This window comes from Diorhabda sublineata, chromosome 4 (assembly GCF_026230105.1).
Source record: "Diorhabda sublineata isolate icDioSubl1.1 chromosome 4, icDioSubl1.1, whole genome shotgun sequence".
Taxonomy (NCBI): Eukaryota; Metazoa; Arthropoda; class Insecta; order Coleoptera; family Chrysomelidae; genus Diorhabda; species Diorhabda sublineata.
In genome coordinates, this window is record NC_079477.1 from 9,350,378 (window position 1) to 9,373,047 (window position 22,670).

The window sequence follows — 22,670 nt, forward strand, 5'->3', positions numbered from 1 at the left end:
TCTCCTACCTGCTATCTTGCTTTCCACGATAAGCTGTAGCTAACCGTAGGTAGGACGCGTTTCTTTTCATAATAGTTACAAGCAATTCTAAATCTTTAGCCATTCTTCTCAGTACAAGGTATTCTTAAAATGCTTCTAATTTTTGCATTGTTGCTACTGTTAGTGTTCACCCGTCCACCCGTCCACACCGTAAAACAGCGTGGAGAGTACGTAATATTTCGTGGCTCGCCATCGGATACCAATGCACAAGTTGCGGTTGCTCAAGAGCTTTCTCATTTTTATGAATGTGGATCTTTCCTGTTAATCTCTAAATCAGTGTTCCATTCATCATTTATTGTATATTCCAAGTACTTGAAGTAGTTTACTCTCTCAATGGGATCCGTTTCTATATACAGATCTACATTTTGTATTTTTCTCTTACTAATCACCATAAATTTGGTTCCTTGGAATAATAAAGCGATAATCTTTTTCTGTTAGAAACTGAATTTCTGCTAATCACGGCAATGATATTTTCTTACACTTCACATGTATCTCGTACAGGAGTAAAAGATAACTTTCATTTAGAGTGAATAACAAAAGAAAAATTGGAGCATTTATCCGCGCGAATGATTAATGCAATTCGAAGGATATCAATATAATAACGCTTTGATTATTCTAAAAATAACTGTTAAATGAAAGATTAGCTATATGATATATATGAATCGGACATCATATTATTTAGGTCAGCATTTTTATAGATTCGAGCAATGAAGAAATGATAAAAATAAATATATAATAATTAATTAGAAAAATATTTCCATTTGAGAATGAGACGAAGGATTAAAATACCAGGTGATACCAAATGTTGAGTGTCTTGACGTAAGTGTGACGTAAATAGGTAATAACTTATTTTTTTAAATTTCAATATTTACCTGTAGTTGCTTGTTTACTTATTTATTTTATCTCATCATATCTCTTCTGATTATTTTTTTCAATTCTTATTAATGGAAATGTTTAATAATTATGTTTATGAAATATGTCCACTATAAAAATCATTTTGAATAAAAAATATGATACTAATAATAATGGGATTTGATGTTATTTTTTTGTATGTAAAAAGCAAGCACAAGAGCGTAAACCCTATTACATTCGAGTAGTTCAAATGGTCGTGTGGAGATGCTTCTGAATATGGATCTTGAACATCTGTAAGTTGTGGTGTTCGGGAAAGATGTGCCTTGGTACTAAAGGCTTGCATTTCGTTAAAGAAAGAAGTCCCGATAAATTGAGATTCTGGGCATCCGCAGGCGAAATTAGTTTTAATAAGCCAGGGCTGCCTGTCGAGTAGGCCTTGTAAATACTGGTCTAGGTGGGATAAAGATGGACAGCTCGGGAGAAGGGTTTAATGTTATATATTAAAAATCATTAGAAATAAAGTTTTGTAAGAGTTTGCTATTATCAAACATTTCTAATTAAACTGCATAATGTCGAATATCGTATCATCTACATAAGGAAAAAATTGAAATTGAAATTAAAATTCAGTTGGTAAGCCTACAACTTATCAAATAAAAACAAAAAAAACTATAATAAATGTTCGGAGTGGGCACCTTATACTTCTACTCATTTCTGAGGTCTACGGCGGATATTTAAAAGTACCGTAGTAGACGTAGTGAGCAACTGGATAAATTGAGAGTGTGGATAACTAGCATTCCTGCCACCTCTGGTCGCCAGAACACGTGCCGAGAGCCTCTGGAAGGTGCCTCGCGAGATTTTGGATCGGGCATAAGATATCATCAACATATTTGATTACTTTGTGCCTGTGATTAGAATGAAAATGTTAATTTACGTTTATATATTATACTGTTCTATTTACTTAGAATTAGGTAGGTTCCTGCAGGAAGGGTTTACCTTTGCTTTAAATATTGACATAATTCGTAATAATTACCAATATTTGTTTCGTTACCGAGAAGAATTTCTGACATCTTCAACAAAAATTAAACATATCTTTGTCGTCTTTTCTGAATTTTCTCTAACGGATTTTACGTGACTTTTTCAATTTCATCAAGAGTTTAGAAATCTAGTTCCATTTTTGATTTTGATAGTAATAAAAACGTCAAGATAATGTCGCTGGTAAAAATAAAACTTTATTAAATCAAACTAGATTCAAGAGAAATATTTATTATGCATAACAATTTGGTATGACATAAAAGTTTGAGTACACTACGGGTACCATTAGATACACTTTCTGGCTCTTCACGAGCCATCAAGTCAAAGACTTTCACCTTATCAAGACTGTCATCCTAGGGACATAATTATCTACTTATTACCCTTGATACATGAATAACTATTGCAAACCTATAATCAAACAGATTTATCATGTTTATAGTTATATAATATGAACAGTTTTTAGTATTCAAATCTCGTAGTTTATAACATTTATTTTATAACTCACTCCACGCTTTTGGAAAAATTTGTACGTATTGGGTTTTATACGAAAAATTTAATAGAACTTAATGTACAATACATTAATTCTCACTCACCTGACATCCAAATCATTAAACCTTGGAGCGCATAATATGGTATCAGCATCACCATTTTAGTCTAGCCGTTAATATATAAACGGAACATTTTTATTATAACATTTCGAAAATATAGAAGGTATTGACATTTGAAGCATTCAAAATATCAGTTGTAACCCAAGATATACAAGCTCTAATAATTGAGTAATGAGGTTTATCTTATTACCGCATTTATGGTAACCGTGAATCAACCGTTGCGTGTGTTTCAAACATACGTGTTACTGGTGTTCGTCAAAAAAATAAAGGAGCAAGGTGTCACGATGACATTTTGTGCGACTGAAACTGATGGTAAAGAATAGTATTTGATAATAATTCTTTAAACTCTACGCGACTGATTCGTTGGTATAAAAGGTTTGGGGATGGTTTTGAAAGCATGAAAGACGAAGCGCGAAGAAGAAGACCGGCCAAGATGGATACTGACAGGAACGCGCAGTTTGTACGGGTCCTAATTCATCAATATCGTTAATTAATGTTGCGAATGTTAGCAGACGAACTAAATATTAACCGAGAAGTCAGACAGATTTTGGCATTCGTGAAATACTGTTTGGAAAATTTAAAAATAAGCTGGAGCTGCCCCTTACAGCGACGAAACGAGATACCAGAATCAATATAGAGGCTATTACCAAATGATTTAAGAGCAAAAACTTTCAAATAAGTAAATCAAAAATAAAAACGATGCTCATCTGCTTCTTTGAGATGCGCGACGTATTCACTAAAGCCGTTCTATCTGAACAGCGCGTGGAATGTGACACAATTTTTAGGTTCCATAAAGATTCTAGTGTTACCATAGTCACCCTATTCTCTGGATTTATCCTCTTGTGCCTTCTTACTCTTATCAAAATAAAAAACGTTGTGAAATTAACGCATTTATAATCGATGAATGCCGTGTGAAGAGGGTTCTGTCGGAGATTCAAGTCAAATATCTGCCACAACATCTGGAAAATTGGAGTGTGTGTATTAGTGCCGAAGGGAATAACTTTGAGGGAAATCTTGTCGTCGCGAATTAATTTTTATAGTATTATTCTCATCGCCTAATGTCTAGACCTTCAATTTCAAATTGCATATCCCAATATATACTTATTTCATATTTTTTCAGTGATAAGGTAACTCTTTTTCTATATTTGATCAAAAAATAACCCGCGAACATGCCATTAATAAACATGAACACTTAAAGTTGAGAAACGTATATTTATGTGGTGAGATACTTGATTAAGTTCATTCTCAATGAAATAATAATTAAATTTGGTGATGTTTAAACTGAATAGTAAAAATGTGTTGAACAAATTCGTGGTGATAAGTAGAAAAAATATCAGTTTACGTCCGGTTTTTCACTTAACCATTTGTATATTGTTATAAAAACAAAACTTTAACTAATTATACCAAAATGAATATTATATTATACGTTAAATATCCTGTTTACGGTTATAGTTGATAAGAAATCTACTTAATAATCTCTTACAATATTATTGATAAAAGTTCTAATCTTGTCCTTTACTATATATAATGAACAAGGTGTTATTTTTGAGTGATTATTTAATCCCTATTTTTTGAGAGACTGCTCGGGTGGACAGTTTTGAAAAGGTGTACCACCAACATTCAGTTCATATTCATTTTTAATAGGTGATTGTGTCAACTACTTAGTTAGGAATAAAATTTTTATACTGGCAATCCAGATCAATAGCTTTGGTCAAGGATTAAACCTGAAGATACTCTTGGATTTCAAGCTAACGTATGATTCAATAAATAGAAAACATCTGTTTCATGTGCTTGCAGCAGTTTATTACATTGTCAAAATGTAATATATTTTGTACTCAACTAGACTTGGTATCGAATTAAATGATTAAATATTGAGAAAAGAAAAACAGAATTCACAATAATATTTGAATTGATTTCACGTGTAGAGAAAATATATAGGTATGTAAATGAAAAATTCCCAATAACTAATCTTTAGGTTAAATTGGAAACGATGATATTACATGGCAATATTTACAGTTTGACATTTTTAATAGTGAAAGTACTCAGAATGCTATTTGAGTTGTTTACAGATACTTAAAAGATTTATCTTGATTGAAAAATGGAATTAAATCGCGCATAACATGCAATGACTTTCGACGTGGATTAAACCAACAACAGAGTGTCAATCAACTCACTTCGACTTCTGGTGATGAAGTACCCTCTTAAGCTAACGTGTTTCGAAGAACGTCCAAAATTGTGCCAATAAACAACGCTGCTATGCATAAACTGATATTACAAGATCGTGATGCGACATACTATGAGACTGAGGTATATTTGATTTTAGATGCACTCGCACACAATCAATATTGCATGAACAATGATATCGATTGGTGCAAAGAAAAACTAAGCAAAATCAATAGCAGTACTCCAAAAGACGTATATAAAATCCCAACTGGCGATCCCGAATCTAAATAAGAATCAACTCTATGAGTCTTTCAAGAGGAGCCACATCCAACAAAATTTGTTCGCGCACATAGCACTTGGAATCAAATGGTCGCCTGTTTTTTATGTATTATAGAACGGTCGGAACGGTCAATTCTGAATGTTGAACCACCATTTGAGTGTTCGAAAAAATCAGGGGCACTAATCGCAGAAGACGAATCATTCTCCACCACAAAAATTCGAGGTCTCATACATCATTTCAGACAAAAACGTTTTTGAATAAATAGATGACCTAATCGAAAACAATAAAATTTTCAGGAATGACGCGATTAGGATTAATGTTTTTGAAATTATTGAATTAGTAAATTTGAGCAAAATAACTAATAAACATTTAACACATGCTGTTGCAATTTTGTAGTTCATAGTCATGCATACTATAATCATAATAACTACTAAAAGAATAAGAAAAAGTGAGTAGAAATAGAGATACAGTATTTCATTACAAATTGTGAAAGTAATTATTGTTTCGATTAAGACGTAGTAGGTAGATTTTGAAATTTTTAACATTTAACAATTTGTAGAGAAATCTTCCACCATAATGGTCTATCTACAAAAGTGTCTATATATATCGTGACATTACTCACCTAGAACCAATCTTCAGGTTGCTATAAAAAACCAATATGTTAATTTTCTCACTAATTCTACTAATGAATTTTTCTGACACTAATGTGCAGGTTTTGAAATTATAAAGTGATGAAAACATTCCTGAATAATGCGATATAACTGCATGTTCTCGTCCTGGTATATATTGAGAATGAGGAAGTAAAATTAAAGCTCGGACGCACACAACCGCAACGATTCCGTGCCAATATATCGCCGAGCGTTGGACTTGATACGTTAAAAGAAAAAGGAGGTGTTTGAACAGTAAACTACTGCTACTTCTATTATTAACCATCCATCCATATCTATTAGGATCAACGTCAACCAGAAGGAATTTGCGATTCATTTTTAAAATTTCCGTTATCAAAAGACAATACAAACATTTATTTCTGATTTTTTTGTTGGAACTAAGAATTGATGTGGATTCTTCAAAAAAATATAACACAACTTTTAAACAATTAAAATTGAAAACGCTTTCGATTCTTCAAATTATTACAAGACGCCAAAAGTATAGAATTTTGCAAGATCGTTTTGACGTTAGTTTTTTTAGATGTTTTATCACTTTCTCGGTGGTCGGCAAACTACGTGTACACGTGTACTAGATCTGGTACTCGTACCAGATTGATCAAGCCCAAGATATTAGAAAGACATACTTAACTCTGTTAGGTTAATTCGAAATAACCTACGGAGCTGTACACAAGCTGTTAGTGGTGGAAAGTTCGGCTAGGAGGCCGCTACCGCGACGGGACGTTTGTAAATGAAAGAATATGCATGTGATTCCAGGCTTTTCGAACACACGGTTATGCCAAAAGCTTCTAGGAGGATGATTTTCCAATATGCCCATCAAAGAAAACACAAAAATTTTGGAAAAAATATATTTATTTTTCAACGTAATCTCCTTTTAGCTCCTTTTCCCAGCGATGTTAAATAAATTTAATACTCTTTCAAAATATTTGACCACCGAGGCATTTTTCCAAGTCTGGGAACAGAAAATAATTGGAGGAGGCTAAATCTGGCGAATAGGGTTCATGAGGTAGCAATTCAAACTTTAATTCATTAATTTTGGCCATTGCAATAACGGATGTGTGATTTTTCTTCTAAGTCAAATGTGGACGTTTTTGTTTGATTCCTTCGCTCGGACGTTGTAATAAGATGGGATAATATTCACCGATTTTTCTTTTTTAAGATAATCAATAGAAATTATACCCCGCGCATCCCAAAAAACCGATGACCAGACATGGCCTGCAGATGGAACGGTCATTGCCTTCTTTGGAGCGGGTTCTCCCTTTTTAGTCCATTGTTTTTATTGCTCTTTTGTTTTGGGTGTGAGGTGATGGACCCAATATTTTACTGTTGATAACGAAGGAGTAGGTTCACCCATAGTAGAATCTAGCTCAGCTTTTATATTGGTTGGGATGAGGCCTTTTAAATAAAAGTATTGTATCACATAACGATGACCACTTTTTTCCATTTTTACACATTCACTGAAAACGTTCACTCTTGATGCCTGCCAAACAAATACTAAACAACGTGGCGTCTTCAAACTTAAAACATATGTTGCAAATATTTTTATTTATATACAAAATTCTGCAGATTTCCCGCTTTAACCCGAAAAAAAGAAATGATCACGTTATTCTTAATATATTTGAAATTAGTACTGCTTCTTACTATTTTCTGTTATTGTTCAAAAGTAAGTTTGAGTGAAAAAACAATGAAAAACTTTTATCAATTTAAAAATCTGTCGAAATTTCAACCAAACTTCCACCATGTCATTAAGTTGATTTTATAGCATTATCCTTCTAAAGTGATTCAAAATTATTATGAAGGGTTGGTTGTATCCCTTAACTAGCCAACGTAATAGTATGAAATAACATTCCAACCCTTTACGAAGAGTAGAATATTACTGAACTAAAAACCGGTTTCAGCGTTAATGACTACAGTTAATCGTCGTTTGTTAGAAGTAAATTGAGATGAAAGTCTCAATAGACCAGTTCTCAGCGACGGAGTGATTAAAAATTGAATTAAATATGAATTTACGAGTTACAGAGTAAATCAAAATTCGTTATAGTGGACTCTAGTTTGTCTGCAATCTTACTTCTAAAATTAGTGTACAAAGATTGGGACACACATAATAGTTTGTGCAAAGTATGGCTATGATGTAGAGTGGTACAGGTAAGGAGAACTCTCTCTGTAATTAAAAAGTGTTCGTACTATTGCATAGTAATTAATGAATATTTGTTTATAAAGAAATTACGTCCCCGAATTGCTTGCGACCGCTTTGATGGAAAGTTTTAAAATACTATTTTTCACTTTCATTTAAAAGTGGAACTTTATAAGAGAGAGTTCTAATCACCTTTACACTCTTCATATGATGATCTTCAATTTGAAACTAATGTGGACAATCCACAAAAACAACCGTTGGGAATATTCATATTCAGCATACTATTAAATACATCAACAGAAATATTTGTACCGATAAATTTTATTCTTAACGATTTTTTGTAACGAACTTACATGATGATTTAATTAAATTTAAATGAATATTTTGCTTCTATGCTGATGACATATCTTCCTCTTTAAAAGAAAACTTGCCGACACAATTAGAGAATTGCAAAAACGGGTATTCGAATATTGTATAGGGTATCTTAATAATCGGTTTTTGTTAAAGTGTTAATGCCTTCATAACAGATTGTTTTGAGTTCACTCTACTCTCACTTTGAGTGTTTTGACTTCTGATGAGAAGTTTAACGGATGCTGTGAAAGAAAACTGTGAGTGATTTTACTATTTACATTTGAAAATTGTATTGTTCTGATACATAATGATTTACCAGCAACTTCTGTGACTGTAAGGGCTGTAACAATGTTCGAAGAAGAATATATCTATCACTCAGTCAGTTATATGGTCACAAATAATATTAAATCGGCGTCAAACAGATGTTAAGACCTGTAATCGTTTAGAAGAAGTCCATAACGTCCACGAAGTAGAAAGATAGTTGTAAGGCGTTGAAAGAAGTTGGTGAGATTCTCATATGCCAGCCCTCTCGAGGTAGGTAATTATATAGCAGAATTAGCATTCATTCGGGAGCTCCAAGATTGGGCAAATAAGCATGTGAAGACATCGAGGGGAACGTTATCCCAAAGCAAATTTCACCGAAAGTGCTTATAGGTAGATGCTGGTGGCATAACTTTGAGAGCTTGCACGCACACAGTGATCGTCCATAATGCTAACGGGGCATGGATACATAACAGAAATTTTAGAATCCTATGTCTTGTTTTTCGCCCACACGCTATGCTCATAGTGAGAGTACTACCTCAATGAGGAAGACATCATATAAATGGCCAGCACGATCGCAGAATATGAATTCGATACAACATGTCTGGGACTACCTGGAAAGAAAGTTTCGACAAAACATTCAGCACCTTATAATGTAATGAAATCTTGAATTGGAGTCGGAGGAAAAAAGGGAAATGTACCCCAATAACGTACTCCAAAGCATGAGAACTCTTGTACAAACTTTGATTAGAGATAACGGTGCCAATAGATGTTATTAAACCTCTTTTGTTTTTATTTTTAACAGAAGTTTAAGGAAAAATAGTTCTATTTTTAATTTTGGCTGAATTTTTGAGTTATTTTAGTATTTATTTTAGTTAGTTCAATGCAAATAATAATTGTATCCTTAATATATATATATATATATATATATATATATATATATATATATATATATATATATATATATGTACACAACATAAATTTACTAAAAAAATAGAATTTTTCTGATGTTCCAGTTGTGGGGTATTACTGGTTTATTTCTTTAGTTTAAACTAATTTGAATCCTGTATGAGCTATTGCGACTGTTGCCAACGCAGGCCTGTGACTGAGTACATTATCCCTATGCAAGAGAATACCTAGATCCTGCGTCAAGTAAACTTAAAATTACGCTTTCCATTTTTGAATTTTATCGGTATTTCCATTTCTCATCTGCATTTTGGCCTCTATTGATAGATTCATCACTCATCGATTTCTTGCAAGAAAACTTGATGGAAAGCGACTGCGTTAGCTTCAGATTTCTACGGAATGTATACCATATAGAGTTCTGACTAGTTTTTTACATAATAGATTACAATATGACGGCACGATTAATAATTTTTTTCATTTATAAATGGGTTAGACGCAGATGAAAAGCAATAACCTAGGTACATGTGAGTGTTGAAAAGTAGATTGTACGAAGCTAAGAGTAACATAGAAATACCAAAATAGTTAAGAGGTTTAGAAATAACTCAGAAAATGACAAGAACACAAGTAGCATGAAAAAGTTATACAAAGCATTTGAGAAGAGGATGAAGTAATAAAGTAACTAAAACTATTTTATTCGGTAATAACCATCTAAATGTAACGTTCACAAAATAATTATTTGAAAGCAATAACAAGAAAAGTCATATAAAATTGGGACAGGAAGTTTGGACTTATAATTAATAAAAATAAAATTAAGATATGGTTGTAGAATAAATATAAGAGTGTCAGAATTTTTTTATTTAATAAAGAAAAAGTATGACATTCCAACGAAGGCTAATAAAGACTGAGGACGTTACTGGCATCAAACAAATATCTCCCCCGAAAGATAAAAATCAAGATTATATATGCTTGTAGAATACCTAACTGTAATATGTGTACATGAAAAAAAATTAAATTTATGTTTATAAATTCGTCCAATTACTGTTGAATTAAGTAGCCGTGGTTCTATTTCTAGATGGTATAATTTTCAATTAACCATGCCGTTGCTATGGGTACACATCTTCATTTATCATAAGCGTACCAAAAAAATTCTCATAATCTAGAACGAAATTATCATAGAAACAAATACATTGTATGTTGTGAGAGAAATATGTAAGATTTCTTTGGTTTTGCAATTAATTCTCATATGATTAAATATATTGTAAAATCGAAAATTTATCAATGATTTTTTTTTTCACATATCAATATAGAAATAAAATTTATATTTGAATTCGCTATGGAACATTTATTATCTCTTAATATGCTGGTTATATTTGAACAGTCTTCAAAGATGATCTTGTTAATTTTCAAAAAGTTGAACAAGTCTTTTCAAATAATTCAAGTCATAGGCATGAGTCGATTAATATAGATATAATATTAGTATTTAATAACTTTTTAATGTAAATAAAATATTTTTCATGTACAATTAACACAATCTACGAATTGCTAAGAGAATATCGAGAGTAATGACGACAGTTCTTACTAGTATCTAATGAATAATATTAACAATTCCAGAGGTATAATTTTATTAAATAGTAATGTTAAAAGTTGAGTAAGCCTACCTACCTGGGACACGAAATCATCATTGGCAGAGATAACCAGACCTGTGAAATAAGCAGAAGGGAAGGCTTAAAATAGGCCGCCTTTAGTAAGTTTAATCATGACTTCGAAATCCATGTTTGTTTGAAGAAAGTTATCATAAGCAAAATCCAGGTAATGTTGCAAATAATGTTGAGGTGCAACGGATGCGGTACTCGGAATAATGGGCTGGGCGAGCCATGTAGCCAGAACAACAGACAATCGGTGGACCTAATAAATTATTGAATGGAGACCGAGAGAAGATGTCCCTAGAAGTAGACAATACTCCAAACTCACTGGTTTTGCAATATTAAGAAGATGAAAATCAACCGTATTTCTCAAAGGTTGCGTTAACAACAATATAAATAACAAGTTAGAACGACGAAGAAAATTTTAGAAATGATGAACAAAAATTACACAATGATGAAAAAACTATTACACACTTAGGAAGGGCTACTTATATTATGACGGGGTAAAATTCAACTTTTAATAATTAAATTAATATCACTAGTAATCATAATGTGTTTTTCTCTGATAGCAGATTTGGTCGTGGTGCAAAAATCATCTTAATAACGATCATTACTCGGTCATTGAATAATAACTCTCATTTTTTTAATTTTAATACTAATATAATTTAATAATATTCAATAATTTCATCTGGAAATCAGAAGATCTGGCTAACTACTTATCTTACCTTTTTTCCAATCCATAAACAACACGTTTCTGTATTTTCAGTATTAGTTTCACAATATTGCGGTCATAATTATCTTCAGCTCATTTTTGTATACGCGTTTATAATTTTATTAATTATGTTACAGACGGATAGACGGATACAGACAAATACATGTTACACTAACATGTATAACAGTTTTCTGAATAGATGCACAAAGCTTTTCTCAACATCTAAGAATTTTTACTGATAGTTAAGGTTTTCCATCAGTCAGATTTAGTGAGATTTTTAGTTGAACCCACTTCTTCAAAATGTTTCATAAGATAGTTTCAGTAATTTGGTTGTGTGATATGGGTGAGCTGCTTCGTCGTACATTCTTCTACGATCACCATCATGAGAATTGTTTTCATCACATTTAAGCACAATTAATAACTGAACAACTTAATACCTTGTATACTTCACGATATAATGCGAGTTTACAGAATTTTAGATGTATTGGAATTTCTCAGCTAAGATGTTAGTTGTAAAATATTTGGCAGCCATTATTTTCAAAGTAATTTTAGTCTTATGTATTTCTACCCATAGCAACTAATTCCCACTTAAATTCTCGAAACTAACATTTTATTCTAGCAGCATCTTTAGGAAGAAGCCTAGTTGCTTCAAAAATTATCCAAATTTTCGTTACTTTACAAAACATATTTTCGTTATCTGAAGTAAACCTAACCGTATTGTTGGTTGGTTATTTTTGTTCCTTGTAGATTTTTATTTCTATTGTTTTATTACGGTGGAAAAAGTAAGTAGCAAAATATAAAAGCGTTAGTTTTGGTTGGTTTCGATCATAATAGAATAGTAAGAACCTTGCATTACAGAGACAATGGAAATACTATTAACTTAGTTATGATGAGCATCTTCCACGTACGGAGATATAATTTCAGACAACATAACAGGTATCCTATTGAGAAAAAATTAATATCTATGGTACTATTATTGATATTACTGATATTACACGCCACTGAAAAAATGGCAATGCTATTTATGACCTTTAATTTGTTTGGATGCTGTTTCAAAGTAATAAAAGGTCAGGTTAAGGCCATAAATCGATTATTTCTAATCAGATACTTAAAATAACATATTTTTTGAGTTGAAAAAAAACTGATAAAAAAACCAAATGATTGTTTAAATTAACTACATGTTATTTTTTGCTGGCAATAATTAAACAAGGACAGTTCACTCGTCTAGATTTAAAACCCGATAAGTTCGCTTATATAATAGAAGATAAAAAATAATTTTTATAACCATGACATTTTTGTCATTCTTAGTTTTTCAAATTAATTATTAAAAACAAATGAATTTTTTTAATTTGCACCCTATATAGAATGAATTAAAGAATAAAAAATAAAAAAAAAGAAAAAATACTTTTTGGTGTTGAAGAATTATTTTAATAATTATAATTATAATAATCATGAAAAAGTATATTCTAAGCTATAACTATCTAATAATTAGCTAATAAACTGCTCCTGAGTAAAGTTGAATTTCCTTGTTAGTAATACCAAAGTACAACATAATGAAATTAAAATTATTAACCTTTTAAGGACAAGTGGACGTACGTCTACTTATTATACTTCAGGGCGTACGCCGTACGTCGCTTTTAACTTGGATTTTTTACTTACACTGAAAAACATTTATCAACAACTATCAATATTTGTATACTTTGAATATGTTCCAGTATAATATTTCTCCTCATACTCTGTCTTATTAGTCCGATAAGCAGCCGGTTTCAGCCTAACTGGCAGAGGCAATGGTTTATAATTTGCAAGTATTCTAGTTCCAAATTTTGATTTGTACAGTACAGTGTTAGTTAAATTATTTATGCAAATATCTGCAATAAATGGTACGGACACATTAAAAGAATGAAAAAACGACAGGATACAAGGAAAATCACAAAATGGAGACCGAGTGAGAAAAGATTGCCTGATAGACCACAAAATAAATAATAATTAAATAAGATAAAATGTGGGCAATAAATTTTCCTCTAATCATGAGCGACAGTGATTCAGACTCCATTTTTTTGTTCGACAATATTACATCCGACAGTGAAAGTAAAAATTTTACTAGTACTGATGGTGAAATTTTATCAGACCTTAGTAACACTTCATCTGTTGATGACGATCCACCTACATGTAATATGATAGACGATAGAAAGAAGAAATACTTGACCTGATAATGTGCCAGATTTTTTTGGAATTGCAGGTCCAAATCCTGATGTATTTCCTGATAAAGACGTATCTTTTACAAGGTGTGTAGATGCCTTTTTGCCAGATGAATTGTTTAATTTTATTGTGTCATGTACGAATACGAAAGCTCAATTATATTTTGCAAATCAACCACATCTAGATTTTAAAGTTCATGGTCTACAATGGCGCGATGTTACCACAAAAGAAATTAAAATATTCTTTGGATATCTATTTAATATGGACCGCAATAGAAAACCACAAATTTCAATATATTGGAGTATGCGCTATAATATAAAAATTTGCTGACCCAAATGCTATACAAGCAAATAATAGATTATGCCTTATTAGACCATTTGTAAAACGCTTAACTATCAACCAAATAAGATTGTTGTTGTTGATGAATCGTTGATGTTATACAAAAGTCGCTTGTATTTCCGAAAATATATAAAGTCAAAGCGTTCCAGATTAGGAGTAAAAATTTTTAATCTATGCACCTCTGATATATGTACAACTTTGAAATTTATACTGGACAAGGTCAGCAGCAGTTTCTCTTTCCTGACGACGTTGATAATGCTAGATAATCGCTTTCAGAAATAATAGTAGTTCATCTTGGTAGAAACTTACTGAACATGGGTTATTCTTTCCATACAGATAATTGGTACAGTAGAACTCGGCTTGCTGAATATTTACAACAAAGAAAAACGCTACTTACTCGTACGATACGATCGGTTCCAAATACATTAAAAAATTCTCCACTCAATACACATCATACCATTTTGAACAAAAGAGAATGTAATTATTTTAAAATATTTTGACAAAAGAGATATGTTGTAGGTGGTCAGCGAGAATTTTTTATGAAACCCGCAGTACTTCAGCAATACACTCAGTTTTATTATTTATGTTTATTATTACTTATGAGAATCGATCTATCATAGGTTTGTAAGCCGCATTCAAGAACCACGAAGTTGTTTTATATTTGAAACTACGTTTAGCTTAAAGCTCATACTAAGAATTGTTAATAAATTTTAAAAACAGTTAATTTAATTAGAAACAGTATTATAAAATGGCAAAAATGCAAAATAAAACATTCTATTTCATATACAAATGTTTTTCAATGACTCCACGACATAACAAACTGTTCAATATTTATAAACAAAAAAAAGATTAGATTGGGAAGCATATCCTCGTAACTTTATGTCATATTTCCAATTGGGCCTTACAACAGTTTAAAATAATAGAATTTTTTTTGATACAAGTCCCAGTTGCTTTAATTGAATTTAGTAATTCAGTATGACTTTTATTTCGTTAGCTTCTACTTTCCATTTCTTCAGCACCGCTTCTACATTGTTTAAATTATCGTGTAGATTTCTGATTGTTGTTTCTGGGTACGGACGCAAGTATTGTCATGTCGTTTGTGGAGGTGGAAACTGCAATTCTAAGTGATGTTTTACTAGATCAGTTATGCAAGTAGGACAGCTATTTCATAAAAGTGATATGGTACCATAGCAATACTTTTTTCTCTAGGATATCGCTTACCTACTTTACTACTCTATGAACTTGTTCCACTATGTTATACTTTTTGCAAAAGCTGATTTGATGATGAGGAATAGTTTTTGTGTTGGGTTAGGCCCTATATTACCACTATTTATTTTTATTAGCTTCTGAAGAATTCTATCTGTTACGAAATCATAATTTAGTGGTTTTTTAGGATTGATCTATTTTGGAATAGTTTTTTTAAATCTCTTTGTTGGTTTCAATGTATTCATTAAATATTTGGCACCTCAGCTCTTTCTTTATAATTCTGACCCACTCCCCATCTTGGTCTTTAATAGGTGGGGTAGGTTGCTTACTTTTCTTATTTAGTACAGGAAAATTACGTGATTTTGACATAAAACCTTAAATTAATTTGGACGGTTTTGATTTTCTAGATTCTGTGAGATTCGGGATGCTAAATGGGTTTAGCAACTCTTAATAAAATTACGAGCACGGACTTCCGAAATTTTGATACTCAAAACGAGGAATTCGAAAAAAAGTGTTGGAGCAATAAATTTATAGCACGAAATTCTCTACAGATTGGTCAATAAGCATTTTTTCCCGACTTCAAAATTTTCACCGTAAAATGGGTTCATGTACTCAAAAATATTTCGAATTGCAGATAACTCGAAAACTATGAGGATTTCGACACAAACTGCCGGGACAAAAAATGTGGAGCACAACATTCCGTACAAAAAAGGTTTCAATTTTTTCCTAACCTCAAAATTTCCATTATAAAATGGGTTTGACGCTCCAAAATATTTTGATTCGCGAATAACTTGAAAACTACGTAGAATTCGTGCCGGAGCCAAAACTGTAGAGCACAAAATGAGTACAACACCATTTTTGTGAAAGAGAAATTATTGAGAAGTCTGTGAATATTGAAATAAAATGTTTAAAAGTTGCTTGTTTATATGGAGAGTGATCCATTGAAACAAATGCTTATGTGGCCAATATACCTATTCATCTCGGCAATATTTTCGAAAATTTCTGAAGTCGAAAATTATGCTAGCTTATCCGATTAGAAAATAGAGATCTCAACCATCATGATGTATTTTGATTTTTTGTAAAGAAGTAGTTTTCCAAGAGTTTCCATGTGCGACTGGAAGGTAAATTGGCTTAAATTCGTATTGGCAGGCATTCGCGAGCAGATGCACTGGCAGGAATTCAACGGCTTTCGGCGTTGAGGGAGACCTTGTTTGTAGAAAATTTTGTGCTCTACATTTTTTTTCGGGCATTTTTTTTCGAATTACTCTTAGTCTTCGAGTTATTCGAGTTTCAACATTTTTTTGAGTTACAAGTTTCGAAAACCCATGCCTAGGCTTATTCAATAACCGAAAACCTCTGAGAATCTAGAAAATCAGAAGCGCCCAATTTAATTTTGGATTTAATCATATTTCACCTTTACTAATTGATCGTAATAATGAATAGTTGAATATTTGTGATGGGTAATTTTGTAACTTAAAAATAATGTTTGAAGATTTGGTTTTTCACTTTTTGATTTGCAATCTTATTGTTGCCCGATCTTACGATGTCTTCTTTTTTCATCTTTTTTGTCTTTGTCTACTAAAGGATGTAAAAATCAAATATTACACTCGATATTCGAAAAATTCCATCAATTTGTTTATTTGATCATGTACTCGTATTGTCATCAAAAGCGATTAAGTATGCGAAGTTATTAAGTCGATTAAAAGTCAGAATTATCTAGAAAAATTACATCTAAATAAACTAATAGCTAATTAAATAATAATCGGTAGATATTTTTCCTATTAAGACGCTTTTACATTCACATTTTTCTGCAAAAACTAGTAATGGATAAGTGATACAATAAATACTATTTCAGATTCCTATATTTTTATTTAGAACAATATTATTGACCCGTTTTTTGATATTAAAAAGGATATGAGTGACCTAATTTATTTTAAGCAAACTATATATTTTGTACGTATAATGTTAATTTGTTTATTACAGGTCAACACATGAGAAGTTTGTTTTGAAAATAAAAAATGTAATTGGCACCAAATTTGAAAACAGATAATGTTGCCAATTCCAAATTATAGGGTGCTTCACCATCTAATACTGGTTTTATTATTTTATAACAGTTTTTGGAATAAATATTAGAAAACAACTTTCTCCCTTCATCTACCGTTTGTAATAAACATAAAATCTATTGATCGAATTTCTACTCGGGTAACACCAATAAATAAAGTGATTCAGGAAGAACGTTTATGTATATAATTTTTTAATAATTTAATAAAGACTTATTAACTTAAATACATTCGTTAACTTGGTGAAATAAGTCACAAAAGACAGCAGAGGCAAACATGAAAATAGCGTTCTAAGCGAGCAAAAGCTTGGAGGAGCCAAACAGAATTTGTTTACAAAAAATAAAAAGTCACCTTGATGCCCAATAGGAATAAATATCTTAGGAGTTTAGAGCTTTTATCACACCAACGGGACTCACTAAGATTATGAATGACAAAATGTGTTCATCTTAACACGTAATTAAGCAGAGATTATCATTGTTGTTTTCAAAAAATGATTCAGTTTGTTTGTAATATCTAAGTAATTAAGTGCATTAAAATACTTCAAGTAGTGTCTAATTCAAGTCCAATATACTTATTCAATGCTGATGCTACCCTTCGACAGACGGGAAATGTGGCTATTAATAATTACTCTGATATCTCATTTATGACGTAGGTATACTCCAACAACCTTTTGAAATAAATTGAAAAAACATTTTAGGGACCTCTCAAAATTCATTAGATCAAATTAGTATAACTTTAAAATACGAGAAACCAAAACAAAGCCTAGTCTACCATAAATCTAGCTAAATTTTTATTGAAAATCATATATTCCATTTTTCTATGAAAATATTTAATGATTTGTATTTCATCTTCTATTCTCTGAAAATCAGGAAAGGAAAATATTAATCGCATCCGAGAGAATGTACCTATATTTTATCCGTTAAACAAGGTAGTGCACTCAGCGCTGGTTATTGCTTCACTGATTATAAATTTTTTGCCAATAAATCCCTTTCCGTATTCTCTTCAGAATGTTTCTCTATGTTTAACGCTTTAATTGAATATGGCTTATTAGCGTTACGTTGAAAGTTAATGTAGGTCAGTGTCTGGCTTTGAAACAAATCAATTCTTTTTTAAGAACAAAATTGAGATATTTCCATCAATTCACCAGGGGTTTAATTCAAATATATGCGAAATACAAATTGTGAAACATTCAACTTTGAAATAACATCAAAACATTTAATTTAATTCTATTCACATTTATAATCATAAGAGAGTTTTTCAAAGAGATTAACTAATTCGCATAAAAAGATTTTTTAACCTGGTTCAAATACGACATTGTTTGGGGAATCGTGTTGGCTTTCTACCCTAAAAGATATTTTTGTGGATTTTTTGTTCCACTTCACACGGTACCTTAGCCTTTTTCTCGGATGAACAGGACATTCGCAGACTAAATGCCCTGCAGAATCTACAGTTGTCGTTCTCGATGTGTCTATCGTCTTTAGGTGGTAATTGACGAGACAGCAACCTTTCAAAAGATTGACCACCAGTTTATTGATGTTTCTGGACAAGTCAACAATTTTCTCAAACTTCTTAGCTGATATGGTTATGGACTATCTTGGGCTCTAATGTTCTTCCAGTAAGAGTCCATCTGATTCTTTAGCCATCCATTCAGTTCATTGTTGATATGATATCTCAAGAGGCCACATTAGTATGATTGCTCCTTTTTAACAAGGCTTAGTCGGCTTCCTCATTGTTTATACTCAAACACTACCTTGAACCTGCACTGAATAGCCTTCATTTTCGCTTGGTAATCGGAAGATTTCTAGCGAGATTTTTATTTAAACACTCTTAAGCACACATGTTTATTGCCAGCAAGTCTACTGAAAAAATTGTATGTGCTTTCTCTAGTGGCATAGAGACCTTGTATTTAGATCCAATCTAGTTCCTTGAGCTAGTTTGAACCATTTGTATACCAGAGAGATGCATTTCGAGCTTGCAGAAGATTTTTATTGACTCCTAGTCATTGATTAGCACTTCGAATGATATGTATGTATTAATCATTTAGTCATAATCATTTAGTTTGTCACTGAATTTTAGCTTTATCTAGTGTAGAAACTTTAGGTGACCTATCAGATTCCCTGATTTTAATTTTTTAGTTTGAATTATCCGCTGAGCGTCGCTAAATACCTCTTTTCACACTAGACAACGGATTTTTATAGAATTTTGTCAGTTTTTTTCAATTTAAAGATGTTTTTAGAACTATATAACTATAAAAGATTTGTCATCAGGAGTTCAAGTTATTCCCACGAATGCGGCAGTTTAATCTATCTTGTAGATATTATTTATATTATTTTCATTTTGTACCATACTGTAAATATCTTTGCTATTCTAAAAAATATTAAAAAATATTTATGTACATGCGCCAGACAATATAAATAGATTTTTTTACTTAAGAAATAAACAAGATTGAAATTCTTTAAGAATTTATTAGTTGGCATCATTATAGTATTTTCCGCCACGTGTAAAATATATATTATCTTCCCTTCCTGGCGACATTTGACAACGTTTGTTTACCGCTATACGTTGTTTTCGAATATCGATTTATTTATTTTTCTCCGAAATTGAAATTGTTTTTAATCACGCTTTATATTCACTATCAGTGATAGTGCATAAAATTTAATTGTTTACAACAATTTTCGAACAGAATCATAAATTGCAATAAAATCCAAAAGGAAGTCATATATTATTTGTTATCGTTTAAATAAAATTGGTAAACAACTGTAATACCAATATATTGTAGGATATCGGTATATTAACGCAATGAATCATTGTTATACGCTATTGGAAAAATTTTACATAATATAGGAGAATGTAAACTCTAAGGGCCTTATCATAGTAGCGGGTTGCGAGCGTCTTCAAAACGGAGCGGGCGCGCAACGATCACGCCGCGCACGCCAAACGAGATTACTGCGAATAACAGCGTAGACGGCTCACTTCAATCCGTAACAAGAAATGAATGTGAGAGGCCGTAGGTGCACCCTCGTATCATGAAGGCGTAATTGGGAGATTCGAATATTGATACAGAGTGAAATTCAAAATCGTTAGGTAATATCGGACTAAAAAAGCAGAGAATTTAGTGACCGTAATTTGAAAAAAGAGGCATGGGAAGAGATTGGAATGATTACAAAGTTAATGCAAAGGATGGACGAGAGGATGAATGAATACATAAAAAAGAAAAAGTGGTGAAACTGTACCAGAAAACAACTTTGCGTTGGCTCTGGTTGAAGATTTAAAATCATTTCATCCAGACTATAAAATGGATGCCAAAATGTAGAACATGGGAGTTTTGAGAAAATACAAGCAAATGTCTCAGCAGCTTCCAACGTTGGGCGCTTGTTACCAGCGGCTGGTATATTTGGACGCGTCGTATGGTCGTAGTATGCTTGTCATTCGATGAATACTCGTATTTTGCTTCCAAGTTGGCTATGGAAAGTCGGTTTTTTTGATCCGCGACATAGGAGGGCTAACTTTATACTGTAAAGTTAGTTCATGCTCATGTAGTTTCCTCAAATTTTTTGAGTCTTAGAATTCTTAAGTGTTTAAAGCAATAGTAACCATTTCGTTTTGAAATATCCCATGAAGTTCCATAAATTAAGTTGTTCAGCAACCAGAAACTAATTTTGGCCAATTTAATTAACAATTTTGGATACAACTACATTTTTCTGGAACTGCTCCCCCCTGCATCTGCATAAATACAAATTGGATTCCATTTCTGATTTCTGTCTAGATACATGCCATTTTCTCTCTGTTCTATAGAAATCGTTTCCCACACATGAATTTTTTGAGGTATGAAATCAGACAGTTTTGGTTTTTGGTTTTTTTCTAATGTAAGCCGAATGACTTATAAATTCAAGAAGTTTCTTCCATTTCTTCATATACATCCTATTTGTCTTCTCAAAATGTTATGGATTGTAGACAACTTTGTTAACATTAGGCTGGTGTTTTTCTTCATTCCCAGATATATAAATATATCTATTGTCCATTAGACTTATATGTTGGTTCCATTGTTTTTTACTCCGAGGGCTGAATGTTACTTTGTAAATTCGAGCTTCTGTTTCTTGTCTGTTGTGAATGTTTCGCCATATTACGTTCTGAAGACATCCCGCGACCTTATTTGCTCTAGCTACTTGTACACTTATCTCATCTTCTACGTCTTCATAACTGGTTATGTCAATTCCAAGGTACTTGAATTAATATTCTGTTGTATTATTTGAACATTTAGTTACGATTTACATATTATTGGCTCTTTCGATATTGTCATGTATATGGTTTTTTCGATCGACAGAGGATTTCCTAGTTCGTATGTTTGAGTTTGAGTGTATCTGAAACGTTCAACGAATATTCTCTTCGGATTGCTATTTTGCCGCGCATCAAACGTGTTGTTCTCGACTACGTTGTTTATATAAGGTTTGTTGCAACCTGCTAATTTGGAAGCGTTGAAATGATATTTTTTGCGCAGTCTCCATCTACGCCCGGTTCTTGTAACAGTTCGTGCTAGTATCGAAAAGACCGTCCCGGAAACGGTTCACAAAACGATACCTAGTCGATTGGAGCACAAAAAGGAATTATTCGTATTAAGGAATATGTATTGTTTGAAACGTCCCAAGGACGGTTTTTTGATAGCTTGGAATAAACTTATATTCGTCAATGTTCATTTTATCGTAAACATTTTCGCTAAATATATCCGATTATGAAAATCTATTCGGTGTTTTCATGAATACTGAGTAGTACTATCTTCTTTATCTCCAATGACTAAATGAAAATGAGCAGCTTTCACTTTCATTGTACCTAATATAACTTCATTTGATATATAATCCTTTAACTGTATTTTAATAACTTCCGTTATATTGGAAGTGAAACTACTCGAATAGTCATTGTTGGTTTCTATCAGGCAATTTCTACTAATGAGTGGTGTAATTATTGATAATTGTATTTTATATATGCGAGATATATTAAAAACCTTACTTTGTGCATTAACAGCGCAGCGTTAATGTTCCAGAACTAAGTGTATTAGTATGCTTTGTGGTATTCTAGTGGAAAAATTATAGTTTAAATATGCTTTTAATTGAATAAATGTGTAAATAACTTTCAATATTATTTACATAATTATATTTTACACATAATTACATTCGAAATAAATAATTTTTTTACCCTTTTTGGTAAGTTATTTTCTTATCTGAA

General features: G+C 31.9%; 1 protein-coding gene across 3 annotated transcripts in view; it reads right to left on the minus strand.

Annotated features, from left to right (window-relative positions):
• Window positions 1-22,670, minus strand: part of LOC130443263 (sestrin homolog) — a 147,353-nt gene that overhangs the window by 48,699 nt on the left and 75,984 nt on the right. For 2 of the 3 annotated variants that reach the window (XM_056777806.1, XM_056777807.1), the window contains one exon: window positions 5,597-5,617. The exons of the other annotated variant lie outside the window; for it this stretch is intronic. The gene's annotated coding sequence lies outside the window, so the exon portion shown is untranslated. The remainder of the gene's footprint in view (window positions 1-5,596; window positions 5,618-22,670) is intronic. 3 annotated transcript variants of the gene reach the window in all.